Source organism: Dermacentor variabilis, chromosome 7 (assembly GCF_050947875.1).
Source record: "Dermacentor variabilis isolate Ectoservices chromosome 7, ASM5094787v1, whole genome shotgun sequence".
Taxonomy (NCBI): Eukaryota; Metazoa; Arthropoda; class Arachnida; order Ixodida; family Ixodidae; genus Dermacentor; species Dermacentor variabilis.
Genome location: NC_134574.1, coordinates 17,845,270 through 17,869,441, shown reverse-complemented (window position 1 = coordinate 17,869,441; position 24,172 = coordinate 17,845,270). Strand labels below are relative to the sequence as shown.

General features: G+C 43.9%; 1 protein-coding gene across 3 annotated transcripts in view; it reads left to right on the top strand.

The window, feature by feature from the left end:
* The first annotated feature begins 4,667 nt into the window (after positions 1-4,667).
* Positions 4,668-24,172, top strand: part of Syx5 (syntaxin 5) — a 257,162-nt gene continuing 237,657 nt past the window's right edge. For 2 of the 3 annotated variants that reach the window (XM_075698289.1, XM_075698290.1), the window contains exon 1: positions 4,670-4,858. The gene's annotated coding sequence lies outside the window, so the exon portion shown is untranslated. Of the gene's footprint in view, positions 4,859-24,172 lie in introns of all 3 variants that reach the window. The other variant, XM_075698291.1, reaches the window with a different exon arrangement.

Here is a 24,172-nt window from a genome sequence, read left to right as displayed (position 1 = left end):
TGCGATCACGGGTGCCAGCTAATGCATCGGGCCGGCGAGCGCGCGATGGCCTGCGAAGCGTGCCGTGCGCAGCGCGCACAGCCGGTGAGCGAGGAGAATCGAGGAGGAAAGCGCGGGAGTGGAGGAGAGTGTCGCTACTTTCAGTATCAAGGGGTTTTAAGTTGAAAAGGCAACGAGCGCCGCCTAACGGAATTTATGCTGAACTAACTTCAACTAAGGGAACCGCCGCTACAATGGGAAAGCGAGCAACGCGGCGGGCATCTAGTAAAGGAGGCATTGACTGCAGTTGAACGATCGCAGCGCCAGATTTCCCTCTAGGTATACTGATATAAAACTCTATTGCTGTTTTGGTTTTTCTTTCTCACCCATAGAGTTTCTCACTGAGAAACGCTATGTTCTCACCCTTCTCACCTTCTCTCAGCTCACGCATGCGCTGCGACCATGGAGCCCTCGGGGGCGACGTTCAAGGGGTAGCACACTCTCAAATTCAACAAATGGCCACAGAGGGCGAAAAAATCGCCGGCGCCCCGCTGCTAACACAACCAGCGTAGTAGAATCACTTCGGGATGCTAACGTTAGTTCCAACATTTACCGGTAGAGGCGTCGTAGTAAGCGCAATTTTATCTTACAAACTTTCTCTTACAATTACCGAAGCACTTTCGTTACATAAAAAAACAGGGCAAAATTATCATTGCCGATTAGATATTGTACTCTTTGTTAGTAAGTTTATTGTTTCTTTGTCATTATAAACGCAAATGGCGTTCAGCATCATCGATCTTTCACGTGACCTCTGGCCTGGATTTAAAATTTTTACCGGTATTTTCGAGTGCACGGCGGCACGGATTCATTCGTTCGTACACTCAGACTGGCTGCTTCTTTGTTTCTAAAACTAGTTTCTTGCGCTTCGATGTCTCGCGTTATTTAACTTGGGGTGAAGTTACGTGTTTGCGAGCGAACATGTAAGCCCGGAAGTTGTGTTTCGGTCGTGAGCCATTCGGAACAAGTCTGCATCGAAACGGGAGCTGGATTTTGCTGCGGCTGACAACGGCAATAACGGTGAGTCGTTTAACACCGCTGCTTGAATCGTTATATAATATCCGTCTCATTACCTTCTAGGCGGGCAGTTAACGAACTAGATCCTGCATTACGTATGGGCAGCCAGGATCTCAGTTGCTGTTTCCTAAATAAACCGTTACTTTCGAGGCTGTCGTTTACACACACAACCAGGAAAGAAAGAGCGATATCGCAACGCGCGTCTCATTTTTCATCTTATTGTAGCCGTGGTCGTAGGTGACTGAGTAGCCTTATCAATATACATATTAAACTTTTTTTTCGAGTCCGCCGGCAACGTCTTTCGTCCACAAAACCGAATAATCCTTTGGTAAAATGAAGTGAAAGTACAGAATTTAATGTATTAAACAGTTGCAAGCATGATAATTCACCCATATTTCGTACTTGTTGGTTCCAAATGTTCTTGCTGTTCAGCTTGGTTTACCGTAGGGCATTTATTTTTGCAGTAGTGAAGTGGTGCATCACGTTCGTGCAGAAAAATAATGCATCAGTTCTAATAGCTTCATGACTTTCATGCATTTGCTTGTGGAACCAGCAGTGTGATCTCTTCTAGTGTATAAATGAACGCACAAATGTTCTCATTTGTGATCTTAATAATACTTAAGCTGTTTACATGCATTGTAGTTAGGCAGACATCAATTTTATGAACAATAGCAATATTTATTTAACATGCTGCTTAAGCACCCTAGAACAGACAGTGCACATTTGTATGTGTTCTGTAGTCGCAAATCATAACGTATATGTCACACCTTTATGCATTTCATATTGCAAAACTTTGCTTTTTCAATTTCTGATTCAGTCAAAATTTCTGTTCCAGACATGCAGTAATGAGGACGGCACCAGTATAAAGCAACACACTCCACGCACTAAACAGAAGCTGCTGCATGCTACAACAAGGTCATTGTGTGGACGTTGGCTACTACTACAAGGTAAACAACACATGGTTCAGAAATAAATATGTTTGATATATGCTGTATTGGCTTGCTGTTTGCAGCAGATATGAATGTTTGTTCATATTTATGGTTCAGTATAATTGGTTCGAACATAAAAGAAAACACATATAAGTTTGGCTAATCTTTGCTGTATCTCATGTGTCACCATTCTGCCCCAGCAGTCTATGCCAAGCACATCATGGTCAACACAGGAGCTCCTATCTACACCAACAGGAAGGGGCTGGAGCCGAATTTGCAAGGCTTTTACACCAAGAACAAAGAAGTGCATGCAGAAGAATATGGATGAGATATCAAGACTGCAGAGGACTGTGTCAAGACTGAAAAGAGCTTCAGCCACCATTCCACCAGCACGGACATTTGGCTGAGTCATCCAGGTAACTCAAGAAGGACTTTCTAGAAATTCTTCGTCTTCAGATGCACCTGCAACATCTGACCAAGCACGGACGACGCTGGCCAAAAGATCGAGTTCCGTCAGTTTGCCCTTAATCAGCTTCCTAGCCATGTCAATTCCGTTTGTGCCACGTGTAATTTTTCTTCTGTAAATGCAAGCTTTCTCATTGCTCATTTTTGTTAGAGATCATTCATACTCATCCAAACATAAAGGTCAACCGATTCTTCGCTGATACTTAATACCAGTCACTGTCTAGTAGCCTAACATATCTGTAGCAGTATCTTCTAGTGTATGTTGTCATGTGCAATTCCTCTCCTGAAATAGCTGATGCAGCATTGGCATGTGTCTTGCATTAACCTATGCACATGTGCTGTGCACCATTTTACTTTTTTTGATGTTTTTAGCCTTCAATGCTTGCAGAGCAGAGTGGCTTCTCTCTTGAATGCAAGCTTTCTCATTTTCCATATTCCTAGTCTCGTTGATGATTGCTCCTCTTCCTTGATAGCCTGGGTCTTTGTGCAAGCTACACTGAAGTGATTGATTGCAGAATCTGGTTTCGCTGACCCACTTGGTTGTGGTAACCGCGTTACGTTCCTCGGATGTGGGGGCGTGGTCAGTTGCATTGGTAAGCAGTCCCTCGAGGTAAGCATTTGCTCCTGCAGTCCGCAAAGCGACATAGACTCCCAGTATACACACACCATAAGTGGTGTGCCCCGTTCGTTCTGGCCTGCTGCAGCCATGGGCAAATTGTGCTTGTGGCCTACCTCGGCCATGATTTGCTCAAAACAGAGATCAGCATATGTGCTTACATGGTTCGAAGTGTATGACGTTGATAGCCGTATGGGTGGAAAGGCCCGCAAGAATGGCTGCCGAAGGTGATGCCTACAAAAGCGACTTGTCCACATTGCGACAAAGTGGGACACAAAGTGTGAGCTACACATAGTGGCCCTCAAAAGAAAATAAATGTGCAGGTTGGAAAGGAGTTAACGTTAAAATGCCAGGTAGTCCATCGTTGTGTTAGTTGCGGCAGCAGATGCCTGCGTCACCTGATTGCTTCGCAATGGAAGTTGCTCATCTTCAACGGCAACTGTTGGCTCAAACAGGTGCGAGGCTCTGTCCAATCTGTTTGTACCACTGGTTGTCGCTCGTTACCAGACCACCACATGCGACAAAGGCAAGCATTATGCCTGTAAGATGGTTTGTAGCCAATGTATAATGTATTGTCTGCACCTCATGCGGTGACTGATTGCTGTGTAATTTTGCTGTTATGTCACTTGGTTACGGTCGCAGTGTTATGTTTTTTTCAAATATTGCGGCCTGGTCGGTTGCACTGGGAAGCAGTCTCTCGAAGTAAGCATTTGCTCCTGCAGTCTGCACAGCGACACAGACTCCCAATTTACACATACCGTGATTCGTGCTCCCTGTTTGCCCTTTCCTGCTGCAGCAATGGGCAAATTATGCCTCTGGCCTTTCTCGGCCGCGATTAGGCATGAGCGGAGACCAGCATACGTGCTTGCATGGTCGGACGTGTATGAAGTTGGGTGGAAAGGCCCGCAAAAGTGGCTGATGAAGGTGGTGCCGACGAAAGCGACTTGTCCACATTAAGACAATGTGGGACACCAAGTGTGAGCCACGCATTAACGGCCTCCAAAAGAAAAGAAACATGCAGCTTGGAAAGGAGTCAATGCTAAAATGATGGGTAGTCCATGTCGCTGTGTAGGCTGCGGCAGCAGATGCCTGCGTCACCCGATTGCTTCGCAATGCAATTTGGGAATTTTTCACGGTGACTGTCGCTGCAAACAGGTGGCACACTCTGTCCAATATGTTTCCGCTGCTGGTTGTTGCTCGTTAACCTGGCCACCACGTGCGACGACGACGGTGAGCCGTTTACGAGCTCGCGTCAATGATTCCAGCGTATCTCGACATGCAAATTTTATTTCTGCTATTGCACGAGAATGTATACACTCCTTGTCTTCTGCCAATAAAGTCGCGCGTTCTGTTCACTCACTTGTGGCTTCTTTGTATGGGCGTCAGTAGAGGCTCTTGGCAATTAGAACGCACCAGCTACGCGGCAGCGAAGGCATTGAGGCCTGCCGCATAGCCTGCAATGCAAGCACGGCGCGTACCAGCGTACGCGACCGGCAAAAAACGGCCATATTAAATTTTGCTCTAAAAAAAAAAAAAAAATGTGCACTTCCGCTTCCGGATTGAGCAACGTCATCTGGCGTCCACCTAGGTAAGTTCCATGCGCTGCCGCTGCTTATTTTCGAACAACTGCGGAAGGTACAGTTTCCCTTCTGTACGTTCAGTAGCTTGGTTGTTTGTGCGGCGACTACCAGCAGCTCGTTGCCGAAGCACATTCTACCCTACAGGACGACTTGTCGGCTCCTAAGTGCTTGGAGAACTTTGGCGCTTATGTCGGCGTCAAGTACACGTTGCACAGGTAAGCGCCCTTTCACGCCGTCCCGGTTGACGTCAGGCCAGTGTGGCAGGCAGGCGTGATCGCACCTAACAAACCCATTTAGAACATGGTCCATCGTCAAAATCCATATGGAATTTTTGGATATCGAGATTTTCACGAGGCACAGCCGCTTTCCAGACGTAAAATTTAGTGGCGCGGCTGCTGCGAAGGTGGCTATGCAAAGAATAAACTTTCCACAAGAATTTTCCTTAAAGCATATCCTCCGTGCCAATTAAAATTTTCGAATGAAATAAAAACAGAATTGGCTACACGTAAGCTACTAACACGTTTAACGGACTGAACGGGAATGTGTGATTCGACAAAACTGATGACATAATTCTGATTAGAAAAATTAAACAACTGGCAGTTGGTAATATCACACTAAACCTACATGCGATGTTGCCGCCGTCAGTAATTACTCCTTAAGGTCGAGATTTTCTTTTTTTTTTTCAACATAATAGCAGGACTTATTACTGCGGAAGTTTGGTTTATTAATTTGGTATTACTTGGATAAAAATCTTGAACCACGCCTACTGCAAACTCTTATTTTATCAGTTTGCTGTTGCTTGAATTAAAATTTAGAACCACGTTATGGGCTTCACCTCAAGCCACCCAGCCAAGTAAGCGAAACATTAGTTTCGCTTACTTGGCTGGGTGGGTTGAGGTGCAGAAGAGATACATATTTCTGCAGATCTAGTGGGAGCACGGCTTATCAGTCTCCTGCTGTCCACGGCCAGACTCGCCATAGCGTCCCAAGGCGAGTCTGGCAGGGGACAGCAAGAGACCCCTATAGTGTGCTGGGCAGCGAGGTGACCTCCGGGAAGTCAAGGACTGCCTCGAAGACGGGTAGGAAGCATTGGGTCCGCAACGGTGGACGGTAGCAGCGAATTTTGCCTGTTGCTTGAGATGGACATTGACACTGGAGGGGATTCACGTGCCCTGCAGTCAGTGTAGGCAAAGGAGGAGGTCCTGCCCAGTTGGTGCTTACAGGCAGCAGTTCAGCAGCAACTGACACATTCTCGGCAGTTACTTGGCTGGGCCAGACGAATATTATTGCTCGTCCTCTTCGTCACTCTTATTGCTGTGTTAGCTCCTTAAAAAGAACTGTCCTGATCATCAAATTTGAACTTTATTTATGAGTGTTCAGCAGACATGCATTGTATTTCATGCCTGTAGTGCAATGAGCCACATTTGCAGTAGATGCCTCGTGTTTGGTAGCATTGGCCCCTTTCTGCTTGCAGACACATTGGAGTGTTCCCATTAACCATGGACTGCACTGAAACATGCATGAGTGGTGTGGAACTGCTAGTGGTGTGTTTATGAACACTATGTATGTCAATTATATTAACTTTTTTTTAATTCCGTTATGCATGTCTACCCAAGTGCTGTGAGCTAGCTGTCACCAGGGGTCACATGGCCTCTGACTTTGTGCGCATTGGTAGGTCTTACTATGGCTGTCCCATTCATTGTGTGCACCTGGCTGCCCCGAGGTGTAATTGGTGAACTGAGGGCTCTGGTAGGAAAGAATGGAAGCAAAGAAGACCATGGAGAAGAAAGAATTTAGAAAGAAAAACCTGTGTGTTAACACTAAGGGCAGTGCCTTGCTATTTGATGCTCGAGCTAATTGGCTAAGGACAAAAACATACCGAAGGAAGTATTCGCAACAAGCTGAGGCATGAGTATGCTCCAGCAAAAAATAGAGACCACTTGGCACATCCCAATGGAATGCGAAGGAATTTACCCAGAGAGACCCGTAGGTCTCTTCCGTAGGTCTTCCAGAAGCATTTGCATATATAGTGGGTGGGAGCAGTCCAGATGAGCAAGAGACATTTGGAGTATTAGTGCAAGAGACTGATATGGCTATCTGTTTTGTGCATAGCTAGCGCAGTACAAGGTAGGTAAAGAATTTTTGAGGAAGACAAAAAAAGATTGAGGAGAGGTATACAAAAATGCTAGAATGAAAGCATCTGTATAGCATACCCAAGCCAAGTAGCCTTGGCGTCAACGCCACATTTCAAAGGGGTTGCCAATTAAGTCATCATCATCATCTGGTGCCCGTGGAGGCGGTCATAGAAGGCTCACTTGATGGGATACATTCCAGACAATATTATAGCTCTGCCTCAAACATTTTGCCATCTGGATAATTTGGCTCTTTTGTTGCAAAATTTTTTTCTTGTACCATATTATATACTTATCCACAAATATTGCAGTATCTATAGTTCATACTTATGTTTATTTGTCTATTAATTAAAACAATTTAATTTTAGAAACGAACCAAGTGTTGGTTCACACACCATTCATTGTCTCAACTGGTAGCTTATCATAGATGGTAATTTAATTGTTGCCAGCCTAGTTTTTTTTCCCGTTTTTTTAAATTGAAATTGAAATAAGTTATACATTCTAAGGCATAGATACCAAAACGTGATATAATTATCAGGCACGCTGTAGTCGAGGCTCAAGATTAATTTTAACATAATATTTCTGCGGAAACCCACAAGGTGGAGAGAAGTAATTCATAAAGGAAAAATGAGGCATCCGCCCAATCATAGCAGCTGCTACAAAAGAAACCCATGCGGGTTCCTCAAAAGAAAAGCCTTGCAATCCGTCTTTTGTGATGCATTGTGGCACCATCGTGCAGTGGCCACGAGAAACAATTTGGCAGGCGCTGCTGCACGCCGCGACAGCCGCTCCACGCCGCGACAGCCGCTCCACGCCGCGACAGCCGCTCCACGCGAGAATCGCGACCAAATAAGCAGCGTGTGAGACGAAGACCGAAACGTGTACGCGCTGTCATATTTTGTCATCGTCAACTAGCAATCGAGCCTGCTGGTGAATGCTTTGTACCCGAAGGTTTCTTCAGCGTGACGAACGACTGGAAGAAAAGCTTTCGCAATGCTTTACAAGCCTATCCTTGGCCTGAAACTGCTGCACCTGTGGCGTAAAGTGAATAAGTAATAAAACAGTATGAGTGCGCACAAAAACTCATGATTCAAATAGGGCATGAGGTGTAGTTGTTAGGGCGAATATCACGTTTCACCACTGCATGTCTTGCTTTATGGTGTGCCATGTGCTAGGCGTACATACATACACAGGCAGTGGGGAGGCCAACAGAATGCCAAGTTGCATACATTATTTACCCAAATAAAGTGTGCATACATCTACAAAAATGCCACAAAATGGTCAGAATGACCAAAATCGGTGATACCCCCTGCTTGTGGGGTGCCTATCTCCGTCTTAGACTGCGCTGCGGTAGGAACATAGCAGCCGACCGTGTCCTTTTTATGAACTGGTGCGTGTACACAAATAGCGTCGGTATTTTCATGTAGTAGGGATGGCAAAGAACGCAGTAGCAATACTGTGAATGACGAAACTAACTTTTATTGGCTGAACCTGTGCCCATATAAACAGGCTACACTTAAAGCACAACGATAGCGGCGAACACAGTCAGCGATCGGCGAAAATCTGATCTGCCGGTCAAGCATGGTCAAGCGCGTCGACTTTTATACACAAGCCATCGAACGAGAGTAATCGCGGGTGCCCGCGTGCCTTCCAGAAACTTCTACATCATTCGCGTCGTGTATATATGCAATCAGATTACACAAGGTTTGGCGATGACAGACAGCGGATAGAATGATCTATAACATTAAAAAACTTCGGATACATGCAGGCGCGTTGTTTGCCAATGAAAAGCGCTCACCTGAAAAAAATAGACAAGTACACGTCTCAGTATGAAGTCCAGATGTCTGGGCGAACACGAAGGCGCCCCTGAAATGTCAGTTACACAGTAAGATGTGCCACTCGACTCCAGAAGATGCCGCATAGGAAAATGAGCCTTAGTACATACCGTACTACATCCCGATTTGCTAAATGAACATAAAAGCCTTCTGCTTGTAAATATTACTTGCTGCTGACACAAATGACAAAATAACCACTAGCAGCGATTGCTAACTAGCACTATCAGCTACTTCCACAGTGCACACTGTTTCCCACGTCAGCCCGGCAGTGCAGGTGATCTTAGCTCGAACAGATAACTACGCCGACATCACGAGCATTTGCTGAGCATTTATAAAGCTGCAAGCGTGCACGGTGTGAAGTTACAAAACGACAGCGTTCTACCGACGGACATACAGATACAATAGAAAACAACAAAAAGGCTTCGCGTTTCACTCAACCAGGTCGCGCGAGCTCAGAGATAGTTTGTTTCGCTAGCTCAAACATACATTTACGTCTTCATCGAGATTATTCGTACGAGTCAGTACTGACAAAAAGAGAGCAGTAAACTGCATATGCCAATACATACCTGTCACAACGTGCAGCCCTAATCCAGGCTTCACGGCGCTGTCGATCGCGGTTTACCAACGGAAATCGGAAAATCTGCATTGCCCTACTGGGATGGTCACGGGAGGTGCAACCGTAAATGAGACACGATATTAGCATCGCGCCAAATTTCAATGGCAATAATGTTCGAAAGGCATTCCATGCGCGCGGCAGTGAGAATCAAGGCTTACAAGTGAGTGAAAGAACTTTTTTGGAGTTCCGCCGAGGATGCGAACTCCTCGCGTACCTAGCTAGTCCCACGTTGCGACTGGCAGGTCAAGCCCACCGGCCCGGTCACGGGCACGTCGGACAGCCAGGATTCGCTTGTCTAGAGCGGGGCTATGTAAACACGAGTCACACTCCTCTTTGCTGAACTTGGGGTATCTTGACCCGCCCTCCTGGAGCATGTGTGCTAGAGTGGAGGTCTGCCCACTGGATAGGCAGGCGTCGCTGCGATATTTGTCGGGGTAAACCGTGTAGAATGGCAAGACACGGATATGTGCCGGTCTGTAAGAGAAACGGCTAGTGCCCTATTTCACTCTCAAGTGCAGCGCCTGCCACGGCCGTACTCCGCTCGCTCAGAGGAGAGAGTTGAGTCTGACTGTGCACCCGTGCACCTGCCAAATTGCTTCGGCCCTCAGCCACTAGGGCACTGCGCGTGCGCAGTTTGGCGTTGCAAAAGGCGGATTGAAGAAAAATTTGTCCTGGTCTGGGACTCGAACCCGGGACCACCGCCTTTCTGGGGCAGCTGCTCTGCCATCTGAGCTAGCCAGGTGGCTAGCAGATGGCAGGGCGAAGTCGAACTTAACAACTCGAAGGCAAGGTAAGAGTATGACATTATAGTTCTGTGGAAACCCACAGGACTCCTGCGCCAATTGCGCTATTTTGATACAAATGCAAATTCCTGCACCAAACTGTGCCAAACACAGAAAATTGACCGAAATTGTGCCATGCTGCGCCAGAACAGCTTCGGCATGTGTGCTGTGGCAGTGGCCGCGAACAGTGAGCTGATTTATTCTTGAAAAAGAGTACAGGCGTTCACATTCTGCAAATTGTGCGACGGCGCCTCCTGCACAGTTTCTCATGATTTTCGTTTATAACACTGGACTTTTTCATGCTTCCGGCAAGTGGCTGGCACTCGTGCAGCCACTCTCGGCGGTTGTCGCTGCTGTCAGAACGGCCAGGGCGGCTGTATTTAGAGTGTACTACATGTAGATTATGGTCAAGTGGGCTGAGTGGCGTGGCGATGCTTAGCTGAGGCACAATATGATGAAATGTACGCTGACGGTGCTGCATGCAAACTAGACACTAGGGAGGTGCGTGCTGCAGTGGGTTCAGCGGGCAAGCGTCTATGTCCCCAGGGCCAGTGAAACGCAGAACTATTCCAGTCTATTTTTATGCCCATATGCATGAGGCCTGGTTTTGACCTATCACTAAGTGGTGGGTAATGGTGGGTAAGTGGGTAATGGTGGATTTGGAATCAAGTCAGTTTCGCTCAAAAGGCGAAGCGTAGATTGCTCTAGCAAATTAGTAGACAGCTATATGAAGTAAAGATAGTAGTTTTATCGGTCGTATTTGTAAACATCCGCTTACTAACTAAATTAACAGGTATGGTGTAAAATGCACACAAGTAAACATAAACATCTACTCGATGACCGTGGAAACTTACTGTTAAAGTGCTGGAACGAGGAAGTGCAGAAGCAGCAGCGATTGAATTGACCTTCGTGCTGGCTGGCTTCAACATGAACTAACCAGCAAAAACAGCGCACACATAGCTATCAGCACTCGCACTCTGTCCCCATCACAGATCACGTTCAGCGTAGGCCGGGCCATACGCAGCTGCTGCGGGAGTTGAGTGCCTCCCTCCCCTGTCCCGGTACCTTGCGTGCGACAGAAGATGTGCTTCTTCCCCACTTTCCTCCCTTGCACAGGCGAGATTGAGCCGCCATCATCGGCTCACACTCGCATGCTTTCACTCTCTTACACAGCATACTGCGCGTGGTGACGATGTTATCACCCCTGGAATTTATGCGGAACATCACGGTGATGACGACACCAGAAATGCGTCTGGAGTGTACATATAATCGATATCGCAATAAAAACAGGTTACAGTAGTTTTACGTCATACCAGTCCAGGGTTGATTGCGGCTGCCTGGGTCTGTGGTGACATATGCTTACCCAGAAATTGTTGAAATTAAAAATAAGCTATACATTATGAGGCATAGACACCAAATACCCGATATAATTATCAGGCATGCTGTAGTCTAGGCTCAAGATTAATTTTAACATATTTTTTTGGAAACCCACAAGGTGGAGAGAAGTAATTTATAAAGGAAAAATGAGACATCCACCCAATCATGGCAGCTGCTACAAAGGAAACCCATGCGGGTTGCTCGAAAGAAGAGAAGAGCCTTGCAATTGAGGAAAAATTCGTCCTTGTCTGGGACTCGAACCCTGGACCACCGCCTTTCCGGGGCAGTCACTCTACCATCTGAGCTAACCAGGCGGCTAGCAGATGGCAGGGCAAAGTCGAACTTATCAACAACTCGAAGCAAAGGCAAGAGTTTGACGTAATAGTTCTGCAGAAACCTGCAAGGTGGAGAGAAGTAATTAATAAAGAGAAAATGAGACATCAACCCAATTGTAGCTGTTGCTACAAGAGAAAAATTTGTCCTAGTCTGGGACTCGAACCTGGGACCACCACCTTTCCGGGGAAGCTAGAAAGGCAGACTCTGAGGCTTTTCTTTCGAGGAACCCGTATGGATTTCCTTTGTAGCAATTGCTATGATTGGGTGGATGTCTGATTTTTCCATTATCAATTTTAACAACCTGGGGTTTTCTAATGTACACCTAAATCTAAGTACCTCAGCGATTTCTGCAGGTTTCTCTCAGTAGATCATGCTACGCCTGCTTCACGTACTTTCACAATGGTGAAATGCACCAATGAAAGCTAGAGCCAACACGAGCAGGAGATTCGTTCAAATGTTTGAAACCAGTTCTCATAAACGATAAATACATACTACCTGCAAACTGGGAAGTATTGTGTGTATCCGGTTCTTCACACTCTTGCAGATTTATTCCATTTCTACATGTCAAAATGAACTTAGTGGGAGTGTGTGTGTGGGAAAAATAATGAAGACATGTGATAACAAATATGCGCCAGCATGCATTTTGCCCCTCGTAGACCCTCGGGCTTCATTTCTGAATCGGTAGGGGATCACATAGCAGTGCAAAAGCAGTTCTTTCTTGCATTATCCAAGCCGCAGCAACATTACTGGAGCCAACTAGAGTACCTGAAAGCCTCCCCAGGCATGAAACTTCCTCAGTGGGGAGAAAAAGCCGGCCAAGTCCACCACGCAGCTTGCATGCTCTCTCTGTGCGAATGGAGCCAGAGCAAAAACTGCTGGTGCACACAGTCTCCGAGGCCATGCTGATCCTTCGACACCTCCTGAAGGTGCATAGTGAGGGCACCACGCCTCGTCAAATCAGAAGGAGCAAAAATTTTTTTTTTCTCTCTGTTGAATTCAAGCGCCGATGTGCACTGCAGAAAAGCTCTGCACAGCCTTGCAGGGGAATAACTGCCCCGTGACTAGGTGTTGCAGTGAAATGAGCATTCTGCAGGCATCGTGGGTTGGTCTCTGCTATGCTCCATGAAAGTGCAGCCAAATGAAAGAAGTGACGCACAGGTTATGTTTTATCAAATCTAAAGAAAATGATATGTTTGCTGTGAGTAGCTGTAATAAGGTTAAGTCTGTAGATCTTGAAGCACAATGCATATGTGGCTCATAGTGAAAATGAGGAGGACAGTCCAGGCACAAGCAGCATCGCCAATGCAATATGCCTGCTCTTCGCTGCGTGCCTTGTTAGTCTACGGCCTTCACACAATAAACTTAGCTTTAAGTGGCTGGGAATATAAAAAAAAGTACTTATTCATGTTTTATGATGAAAAAAGTGAATTGACACTACCTCTTGATCCCTACTTTGGCTTTGGCAGGCCTTAATTATATTTTGTTACTGAAATACTGAAATTATTATTATAACTAGAAGCGGAAAAAGAAAAGCATATGAGGAAATCGCAGTGGTGCTTAGCAAAATTTGAAGGGCACTTCAATACACCTAAAAAGGAAACATTTTTCAGAAAAGTATACTCTCACTAGTTTAAGGACCTGATGCAGTGTCAGAATGCCAAGGTGCGCATTTTGTCGTAGTGTACGGAACCAGTACGCTGCAAGGAACCACAATGTGTGATTAAGTGTATTGTATTGTGATCCCATTGTAAAGTGCTGTCCAGGGAGTGCTCTACCGTTTACCTATGGTAGTGGAGGAGGCAAGCCCAACCAGTGCACAGCATTGCCACAGTACTGAATTTGCATTACACTCACAGCCTTCTCCCATATTGGGATTGGGGGCTAATTTTTGGTAGCAGTTCTGGGTAATCTGCGTTGCATGCACGTGCCCGTTGCTTGTTGGCAGCAGTGTTCCAGCTGGCTAGGGTACGTAAATTTTTCTAGTAGAATGGTGCTCAGGCTTGTGTTTCTGAATACATCAGTTTTATAACAGACCTTATAGTTCAACTGTGTTGTTTGTTCGCAATACTGAATCCTGTGGAGGGTTCCTCGAACCACTCATGTATAATATAAGTATAGAATATAAGTAAGAATATAAAAAGGTATTTTTTTCTGCAGTGTTTTATGTGCCACTAGAGCAGAGCTTGTTCGTATCTGTTGAGAAATGTGTAATTGCCTGGAAAAAGCTTGTGGGCATACTCTCTGATTGTCTTGGTGCATGCAAGTTTATTTATTTATTTATCTCATTATACTGTCGGTACCATCAGGAAAGGCATTTACATAGTTATCTTACAATGTAACAATAATAATTACCACAATATTAAGATTACACACAATAGATTGGCAATTAGCAAAGGCAACAATATAGTAGGCAGAAAAATAATGCAATAAATTATAATAGTGTTACGAATAAGCAAGAGGTAATCAAAAAGGTAGAAATTTACACAGGTGAACAAAAGGGGTCGGCATTAATTACACAATAATACATGGTCTGCACGGCGCAGCCACCTTGTGGCATAGAGCTCAACCACACACAGTAGCAGTAACAAAATGTATTCTTCTTTGCTGTTGGTGTAAATTTTTCGCAGGAGTGTAATCGTTAACACGTTGTTTTTGTAAATGTTTAAAGTGTTTTACACTTGGTTAGAGCAATATTAGCTCTTTCTTTGGCTGGTTAAGCTCTGTGCCAACAGGTGGCTGGACCGTGAAGACCGATCAGGCAGCCAGGTACGTCTACGCTAAAGTTCCTTCATCAGCTTGAGTTTATACCTCCACCGTTCCGCCAAAACGTTCAGCTAGTGTGTGATTACCGGTATACCAGACACGTTCGGCGCTACGACGGAAGGATCGCAACGCACGCTGCTTCGATAGCTCTCGCTTGGGGTCGATGGCCAAGCGGCTAGCAGAGAGGTTTCACGCAAGTGGGGGTGGGCTCCAAAACAACCGGAAGTGGACGATACAGCGTCGCATCGTGACGCAGTACCAGTGAAGGCGGAGCTTAGCCCCGATTGCTCGGCGAACGAGTTGAGGGGGAAAAGCATGGCTAGGGAGGAGGGTAACTTGTAATCGCTTGTAGCTCCATTAATACGTAACGCTTCACCTAAGTTGTGGTGCGAATGTCCTGCTTTGCCCAAACTGTTTGCCCAAACTGTTTGCCCAAACTGTTTGCCCAAACTGTTTGCCCAAACTGTTTAAGGGGCCCTTTAAATAAGTTGGGATTATGTACACAATATAATGAAATAAAATAAATGGCACAGAAATAAATGGTGACAGAGGTATGTCATAATTGTGAAGCATGCAAATAATTTTTGGCTAATGTTAAAGTAGATAAGATTGGGCTGTTCGTAGTACTAGGGTCTAGCTTATTCCATTCATGCGTCATTAAAGTGAAAAATGAATGCTTATGACTTTCCATTTGAATTGGGTGTTTGTTTAATGATAGTGAATGTTTATGTGGGGCGAGTCATGTTTGTGCTATAGATAAGTATTTGGAACTGTCTGTTTTTAATTAATTATGAATAAGTTGATACATAATTTTTAATCGTGCAAGCTTGGCTCGGTCTTGTAAGGTCAGTATATCGGCCTGTTTTAGCAATTCTGTGGGTGAGTCTGTTAACCTATATTTATCGTAAATATATCTTAGTGCCTTCCTTTGAATTGCTTCTAGTTTCTTAACGAGTTCTTCGGTGAAAGGAAACCAAACAGCATTAGCATATTCTAATACATATTTGACAAATGTGTTACATGCTAGTAGTTTTGTGTTTAGGAATTCTAGTAGACGTCTGTTTAGAAAAATAACTTTCTTTTTGTGCGGTTGAGGTAATGTTAACATGGCGTTCCAATCCGAACTCATGTGTTAATGTTAAACCAAGGTGCTTGTACTCCTTCACTTTGTTAAGTGGGGCATTATTTATGGTGTAGGTAAATTCTGATCGGAGCCTTTATCTCGTAATTGATAAAGTAGCTGATTTTTTAATGTTTAAAGTCATTTGTCATTCGTTACACCATTTGTATACAAGTGACAAAGTGTTGTTCAAGGCCATATGGTCATTATAAGAATTATCTGATACAGAACACAATCGTCAGCAAAAAGTAACATTGACTAAAATATTAGAAGGCAGATCATTAATGTATATCAGAAATAAAACTGCAGCCAGAATGCTTCCTTGTGGAACTCTGCACCTTACACTAGATTTAATGGAAGGTTGCTGGTTAACTTGTACAAATTGAGTGCGGTTAGTAAGGCAGTCTTTGATCCATTTGAGAAAAAGGCCTTTTCCCAAGGTAAGTTCGAGTTTATAAATTAATTTCTTATGTGTTACATGATCAAAGGCTTTTGAAAAGTTCAGAAAGAGTAGATCGATTTGTTTCTATAGATCAATACTTAACTATACATCGTGAACAAGCTCAAATAGTTGTGTGACCGTGGAAACTCTTTTGCAAAAACCATGCTGACAACCTGTTAGTATTTCTTCCTGTTCAAGGTGTTTGGTTATGTGCTTTAAGAGAATGTGTTCTGGTAGTTTACAGATGTTGCATGTTAGTGAGATTGGCCTGTATTTAGTGGGTTTTGTTTTACTTCTCGATTTAGTAATTGGTTGCACTTTAACTGTTTTCCAATCCTTAGGGAGGGTGCCTGAGGATATTGATTTGTTAAATATTATTAATAAGTACTTGGCCATCCACTCAGCTTATCTGCGAAGGAATGCATTTGGTATACTCTCAGGTCCTGTTGGTTTCTTTGGGTCTAAGTTAAGTAGTAGGTGAAGCATGCCTGTTTCGGTTACGGTGAGTGGCTCTAGCGGCTTATTTCTAGAGAAGCCTGCTTGTGGTAGTGTGCCGTTGTCCTCAGTGAAAACGGAGCAGAAGTAGTCGTTAAGCAAGTTAGCAGAGTTTCTATTATCATCATCTGAGGCTCCGTTGTCATTACAATTCTTTTGGTTAATGTAGCTCGAAAACTTCGTAGGAAAATTTTTCAAAATGTTTGACAGTCTATTAGTAAAGTAGAACTGTTTAGCTGCCCTAATTTTTGATTTCATACAATGGATAGCTGTGCTGCGATTGTCATGCATAAATTTTAATTGGTTAGATATCAGCAATTTTCACATTCGGTTTACTTTACGTTTGACATGTATAACGTCATGCGTTACCCATGGATTACACCTACTAAGTTTCTTTATTCTAGTTAGTATGTAATTGGTTATACAATGAGATATAATGACGTTAAACGCGAGCCATCATGCATCATTGTCTGTATTGCTGTTATGTGAAAGTTGTAAAAACGAGTCGTATTCAATAATCAGGTAATCGACTATACTAGTGTCGCTGGCTTTGCTATAGTCAGGGTAAGCGATGATTTGCTGAGGAGTAACGATGTCATGAAGGGTTATAGTGCAATAGGTGATTTTGTTATCAGAAATACCATCTATTAAGCTTAATCTAGTTTCGTAATTTATGAAGTGATGGCTGAGTAATATTAGATTTAGTATGGAACAGCTGGATCCCTGTACACATGTAGGTTCAGTTACAATTTGAGTAAGGTTGAATGATAATATAAAATCAAGTAACACATCCACACAAGGTGAATGATGCTGCATTGTCTGTCAGTTCACTTCAGGAACATTAAAATCACCTGCGATTGTTAATCTGGACCCTGATGCATATTGCTCCGTGTGTTCATGCAACCGGCGTATATTGTCGAGGCCGGCAGAAGGTCTGCGATAGACACAGCCTCGAGAATGGCCACGCCGCCGTCTCGTGTTGTCCGGTCTTTGCGGATGATAGCATAGTTGGCAGGGGCTATCTCAGCATCTTTAATATCAGCTGTTAGCCAAGTTTCTGTTAGTGTTAGAAAGTCAGGTTCATATGCAAGAATCAAGGCTTCAAGAGAATCTTTTTTTAATATGCTACGGTCATTTATGTTCAAAAACAATAAGTCGGATATCAAGTTTGGAGGGAACGCAGGCTTCGAGGGCTACGTTGCTGGCTTTTTGGATCAGGATTGACAGACCCAGATTTCAAAGGAGCTGTATTATTTATTTTCTTCCTTCCAGCAGAACGTATCACCATTTATTCGTAGTTTATCATAGATTAATTTTGTCACTGGATTCTTTCCTTGATTTGGCAGAATTCCACAACTTTCTTCCTAAGTCTCGTACGCGAGGCGAAACATCTTCAGAGATAGAAAAACCTGACCCCTTTAGCATGAAACAATTTCTCAAGATTTTAGTTTTGTCTGTAAAGTCGAGAAGTTTGAAAATTATTGGTCTTGTTTTAGTGGTATCTGGCCTGCCTAATCCATGAATGCGTTCGATATTTACAGCTTCAAGTTCAGGACATTGAAAATTTTTTCATTTACTTTAAGTTGTAGTGACTCTTCATTTTCCTTGTCTTCTTCGGGCACACCATACACAATTAAGTTTGTTCGTCTAGAGTGATTTTCAAGGTCATCTAGTTTTAGTTCTAGCGTTGAAACGACTTTCTGTAGATTAGTGACCTTTTCCATGCAAGGCGAAATATTTTTGCGTAGGGTTGCAAGTTGCTTGAGTTTCTTGTCTATTGCAGTTTATTTATTTATTTATTTATTTATTTATTTATTTCACGTACTTTCAAGGCCCGAAGGCGTTAGAGAAAGGAGTGGAGTGAAAACAAGAATGCAGTAAAAATACAAACAAAACGTATTAACAAAAGGCATTCTGAACAGCGGTCTTGAAGTTGGTAGAGTCGGTAATGTGTGCGATTGGTGCGATTCCAGTCCGTGCTTGTCCTAGGGATGAGATGAATGAGTCACTGTACCAGTTTGTATGGCACAATGGCACCCCGATTTTAAGGCTGTGGTCAGTGCAAGCCGAAATAAAGGACGGAGGGGCAAGAAGGGTTTCTTTTAAAAGGGGGTTCAAGTGAAAAACTGTGAAAAAGGTAGAGATGGGAAGATTTGTGACGTGACGAAAGATCAGGTAAGCTAAGAGTTTGTTTCATTGAAGAGATACTTGCATAGCGAGAATAATTGGATAATACAAAGCATGCACCACGGTTTTATATACTTTCAAAAGTAGAAACTAATGAAGACTGAGTCAGATCCCAAATGGCTGAAGCATACGCCAATTTGGAGTGAACTAAAGTTTTGTAAAGAGTTAGCTTCAGGGAAGAAGGGGCAGAGCTAAAATTACGACGCAAGTAACCAAACATGCGGTTAGAGTTTTTAGTAACATAGTCAGTATGTGAGTGCCAAGAAAGGTTATTTGATATGTGAAGGCCAGGATAATTTTAAGAGGTAACTGACGTCACAGGTGCATCATTAATAAAGCATGTGTGCGTGGCAGTGTTACGAGATATGCGGTTAAGTGCTGTTCCTTTATGTCTTTTAAATCCTTCAGGATTTGTTGTAGTTGCCGTGAAATTTCGGGCGTATCAGGACCTAGGTTTGTTTCTATATCTCCAGCTAATAGCAATAATTTGACGAGATCCACTGTGTCAAAGATTAGTTCACACGGAAGCCCATGGCACGGCAGTATAATTGAACAAAGCTCGTTCAAATGCATGCAATCTTTAAAGCGCTTTCTTACCTGCACAATGAACACAAACAGATTATCCACGTGCCCTTGCACCTAGCTGCCGTGCCCTACCTTGTATCGTGCCTTATCTTGCCCTAGTCGTATTGCCTTTGAGGATTGCATTACTGCTGATATTGTGAAGCGTACCAAATTTAATAGTCCAGCCAGAGCTCGTGACATGCAAGACGTGAAGGAATGTGCAACGACCTTGAGTGAAAAAGACCAAACATTTTTCTTTGGCTTGTGGCTGCAATGCATGACTGCATGATCTGCTGCTTTGTGTATAAAACTATAGTCGATGAAAACGTAAGGTTGCTAGTGGAAAACGCACCACCGTGAGAGCGAATTAGTAGCCAATCATGCTTGTGTACTTGCTTGTCATCACAGCAGGGGTGAACTTGCTTCACTGTTCTCTGGGAATTGTGTCTTGAAGCATTGGAAGCACACTGCGGCTGTGTTGGAAGAGCTCGCACAGAATTCTTGGGTTATCACTGAATACATTTATTTATTCATGAGGAACTGAAACGTTGAGACCATCATTGCATCATCATATGTTACCTGATTTAGGGCAGCTGGAAAAACGGAGAGAAATGGGTTCCATCTTGCCGTTGTGGCCACCTACAGCAGCTCGTGCGTACCAAGTTGCTCAAACACTTGTGCACTGGCAGATGGGTTGAGACGAGGGCTGATGTGCAGAAATGTTGTAAGCCACAGTGGCTGCTGTTCTGCTGTTGGCAGAACACCAGCGTCTCAGGATTTCCCATAAAGAGCAGGATTCCATCATAAAAAGTGTAGGCAGCTCGAAATCTGGCTTGTTGAGTGTCTGTGTCATACTGCAAGTGTTTGCCTTGCATTATATTGATCTTTAGCTGCAGAATGATGCATATTTTGCATGCACAGGAATGGAAGTACTGCGCCAGTTGTGTCATCTTGTGCCAACCTGCACCAAAACAAGGATTTTAAATGAAGTTGCCAAATTTAGAGGGATGCTCGTGTTCAGTGGCAACCACGCTGCCATAGGCATGCATTGACTAACGCTCAGCCCTGCAATTCAAGCCTAAGCAGCCCGTTTCAGCGTCAGCGTCTTTGGAGTCTGGGTGGCATAATTTTAACTGGGTCACAAGAAAATGAAAATCATTTTGTGCTGTACAATGCATTACAAGTATTTTATAAAAGTGTTGCGCATTTGCGTATATGCGAACCAGCTAATGATGATTTGAACTGGCGCTCATTTCATGGGGCATTCAGGAAGAAAGGCTGCCCTGATTGAATCAAGTCATACAGTCCGTTCAGTGCGTAGACCACCACTTTTGTTATACATTTTAGCACTCGGTTTGGTTTCTGTGTAGGCTAATGGGCAAATGCCGTCCAGTTACCAGAATGATAGTGTGGAACACTGACAAACAGCCTGCTTGCTTTCATGAAACTTGGTCAAAAATATCCAACGGCAACAGCAATCTCCATCCAAATGTGCACTCAGACTGCACAGCTTTCTGTCTGGCCACACCACACAAAATCAGGCTCTTGCTACTGCAGAATGCAAGCCAAAGATGTAAAGTTTAATATTTAGTCAACCTTATCGGCCAAATAGTGGTCATAATTAAATGTTAAGCGAAACTGCAAACCTCCAAAATTGTGTTCACGGCAATGATGTTCACGACGTGACTTGCACAAATTGAGTATAAAAATTTTGATAAACCATTGTTCGATGCATGAAATCTTAGTTGCCATTTTACATTGGCTTTATGGTGCCTGTGGCAAAACTGTGAATAAGCCCAAATAATCAAGCTTATTCAAAATATTGGTCAATGATGCAGACAGGAAAGCCAGTAAACCAGGGTTCGCACGGGTCCTTGAAAACCTTGAAAACCCTTGAATTTGAAAATTTGATTTTCAAGGCCTTGAAAACTTTGAAATATTTAGTGGTACCTGAAAAACCCTTGAATTCCGTAATGATAGTCATTGGCGCCGTTCAGCGATTGTCCATTGATCAACTGGCCACATTGAAAGTGAGGGTTGCCTCCCGATCCAAGCCAAAAAAATCCAGTCTGGTTTGGGCGTTCGTCCTCCATGTTGTTTTTTTTGTTCGCTGCGGCCGCGCACTTTTTATAGTTGTCGTCCTCATACCGCTTGTTAATCGCCTCCCGTTGGCTTATTCAGAGCACTGTATTGCGGCACGCGCTGGAGGGGGGCGTAATTATGTGTGCGCGCAATGCCTGGGAAGTGCAATTTCCAGCGATCGTGGCTTAGCTATGACGAGTACAGAGACTGGATTGCATATCTGGAGGCGCAGAAGAAGGAGCAGCTTGAACAGGTAAAGGAGTCAAAGAGGCGCCTTGTTGAGGAAGAAATTGATACCTTAAAGCAAAAGAAAGCAAGACTTGAAGCAACCATTGCTGATCTGACAGCTTCAGCAGACAACTTGGCTGAGAAAGCAGAAGAGACAGGTGACGTCGTGCACATTGGGAAGTCAAATTGCCTTAGGAAAACTTCAAAAAGCAAGGCGGAAGAACTTTTAAACATCAAGCAAGAAATAATCACAAAGCTTCAGGAGCTTTCATTAATGCTTGTTACGACCTGTCTTAGTTTAGTGTTCAACTAGTCTAGTCTGTAAGTGCGTCTTTTTCTTAGTGTTCAATAAATTTGTTGCAGCGTGTTTTAAAAGATTTGTTTTACTATAAAGGGTACTAAATTGAGTATTGAAATGAGTCCTTGAAAAAAAAAAAAAACTTTTGGGGGCCTTGAAAGTCCTTAAAAACCCTTGAATTTGCCTTCAAAGCCCGTACGAACCCTGGTAAACATTTTTATGCCTTTACTGTTTTTGAAAGTACCTCGGAGCTTTTCCTTGGCAATCAATGTGAAGTACTGGCAAACATGCAATGACCAGTATGTCAACTTCACATTTATTCTGCGGTATTCTGCTATCTTAACTGAAGGTTGCCAAGAACTTATTTGAAATTACCTGAAGGCTCTACGTGAACAGTGTTCACTGTACCTTGGTGGGTGTTGTTCATGGTGGCCACTGTGAATATTTCTTGTTTATTGCGCATGAATACGTTTAATTAGCAAAATTTGTAAATGTATGTAATCGATGCCATGTCAATGAAAAACTTGTGGATGACTTTGAAAAATGACTGACAACAGCATTTAAAACAACCTAGGATTCATGAACTTTTTTTGAACTAGAAAGGAAACCTGTGAAATAAGTAAATTCTCATTTTCATTTTCCCAATATATTGAGGCAAAGAATTTGAGACCTAAACCACTGCACTGACTGGTAGTGGGCCAGTGCTGTCTGCACCTTTGCAGAGAGTGGGGCAGTCTGGGATGCCATTCCAGTCTGGGGTCTGGGATGCCATTCTGGCGTATGTAACCTTCGCTTACAACACGGCGGTGCAAGAAACGACACAGTTCACGCTGTTTAAGCTGGTTTACGGAAGATACTCAATGACGACCCTTGATGCCGTGCTGCCGCACGTCACTGACGAAGAGAATCGTGACGTCGCTACCTATCTCCAGCGCGACGAAGAAGCCCGACAGCTTGCCCGCCTACGGATCAAGAACCAGCAGCATACTGACAGCCCACACTACAACCTCTGACGACGTTACGTCGAGTGCCAGCCTGCCGACGATGCTTGGGTTTGGACCCCGATACGACGTCGAGGACTGAATGAGAAACTATTGCGACACTATTTTGGACCCTCCAAGGTCATCCGATGTATTGGCGCACTGAACTATGAGGTCGTTTTAGACGGCATTTCACATTCACAGCAGCGCCGCGCATGATCTGAAGTGGTCCACGTGGTGCGTCATAAACGCTTTTACGCATGCTGATGAACTTCCTTATTTTGTTGTTTTCTTTTCTATGGGTGTTTTTCTTTATTACTCTCGTTTGTTTGCAGCATTGGATCGATGCTTTTTAAGAGGGGGGTATTGACACGTGTACTTGTTAGTCTTTATCGGGCTACATGTTTCCCCGCCTAACAAATGTTATCGCACAGTGCAGCACGCGCCTGCATGTATTGAAAGTTTCCAGAATGTTATCGATGGTTCCATCTGCTGTCCAGAACTCAAGCTTGTGTAATCTGTTTGCATGTGTGCACGATGCGAATAATGTAGAACTTTGTGGAAGGCACGCGGGTCCCACCTATTGCTCTGGAACATTCGATGACCGATGTACAAAAGCCGACGCACTTCAGCCGCTGGTATCATTGTTCTTTGAGTGTAGGTTGCTCTTGAGGGCACAGGTTCGCCCAATAAAATACTAGTTTTGTTAATCACAGTTTTGCTGCCTTCTTCACCGTCACTACTACATGACAATATACACAGTGCATAGATGACAATGTTTATGTCAGGGCCCACTTATATTACATATGCAGGGGCTCATTGTCATGCGGATTTAAAAAAAATTTCGCAGGCTTCTTTTTTTCTTTTGTCGGAAAAAAGGACCACACAAGGCCTAGTTCATTATGTCCCCTGTTATCGGTAATTGCACAACATTTTTCCAGAACTTTTGCATTGACACCATATTGAGTAAGTAAGGTAATAGATGTTAGTTCATTAAAGTTAAATATTATTTGCTTGTTCACAATGAAAAAAAAGATACCTCGACTAGCATTAACATTAGCCTTGAACACAGTGAGGCTACATTCACACTTGGGAAGCGGCAAGCGGGTGGAAAGGCTGAAGCGGGTGAAATTTATTTTCCACTCATGTCCAAGGATGTTCACATTTGTTTTGCCATTGCAGCGGAAAACGCTGCCGTTTTCTCCCACATCCATCTAGTGTGTGTACATGTGACCACGTGGTGGCGCTGCCCATCAGTTATTAAAAGCTATCACATAGTTTCTCACTATATT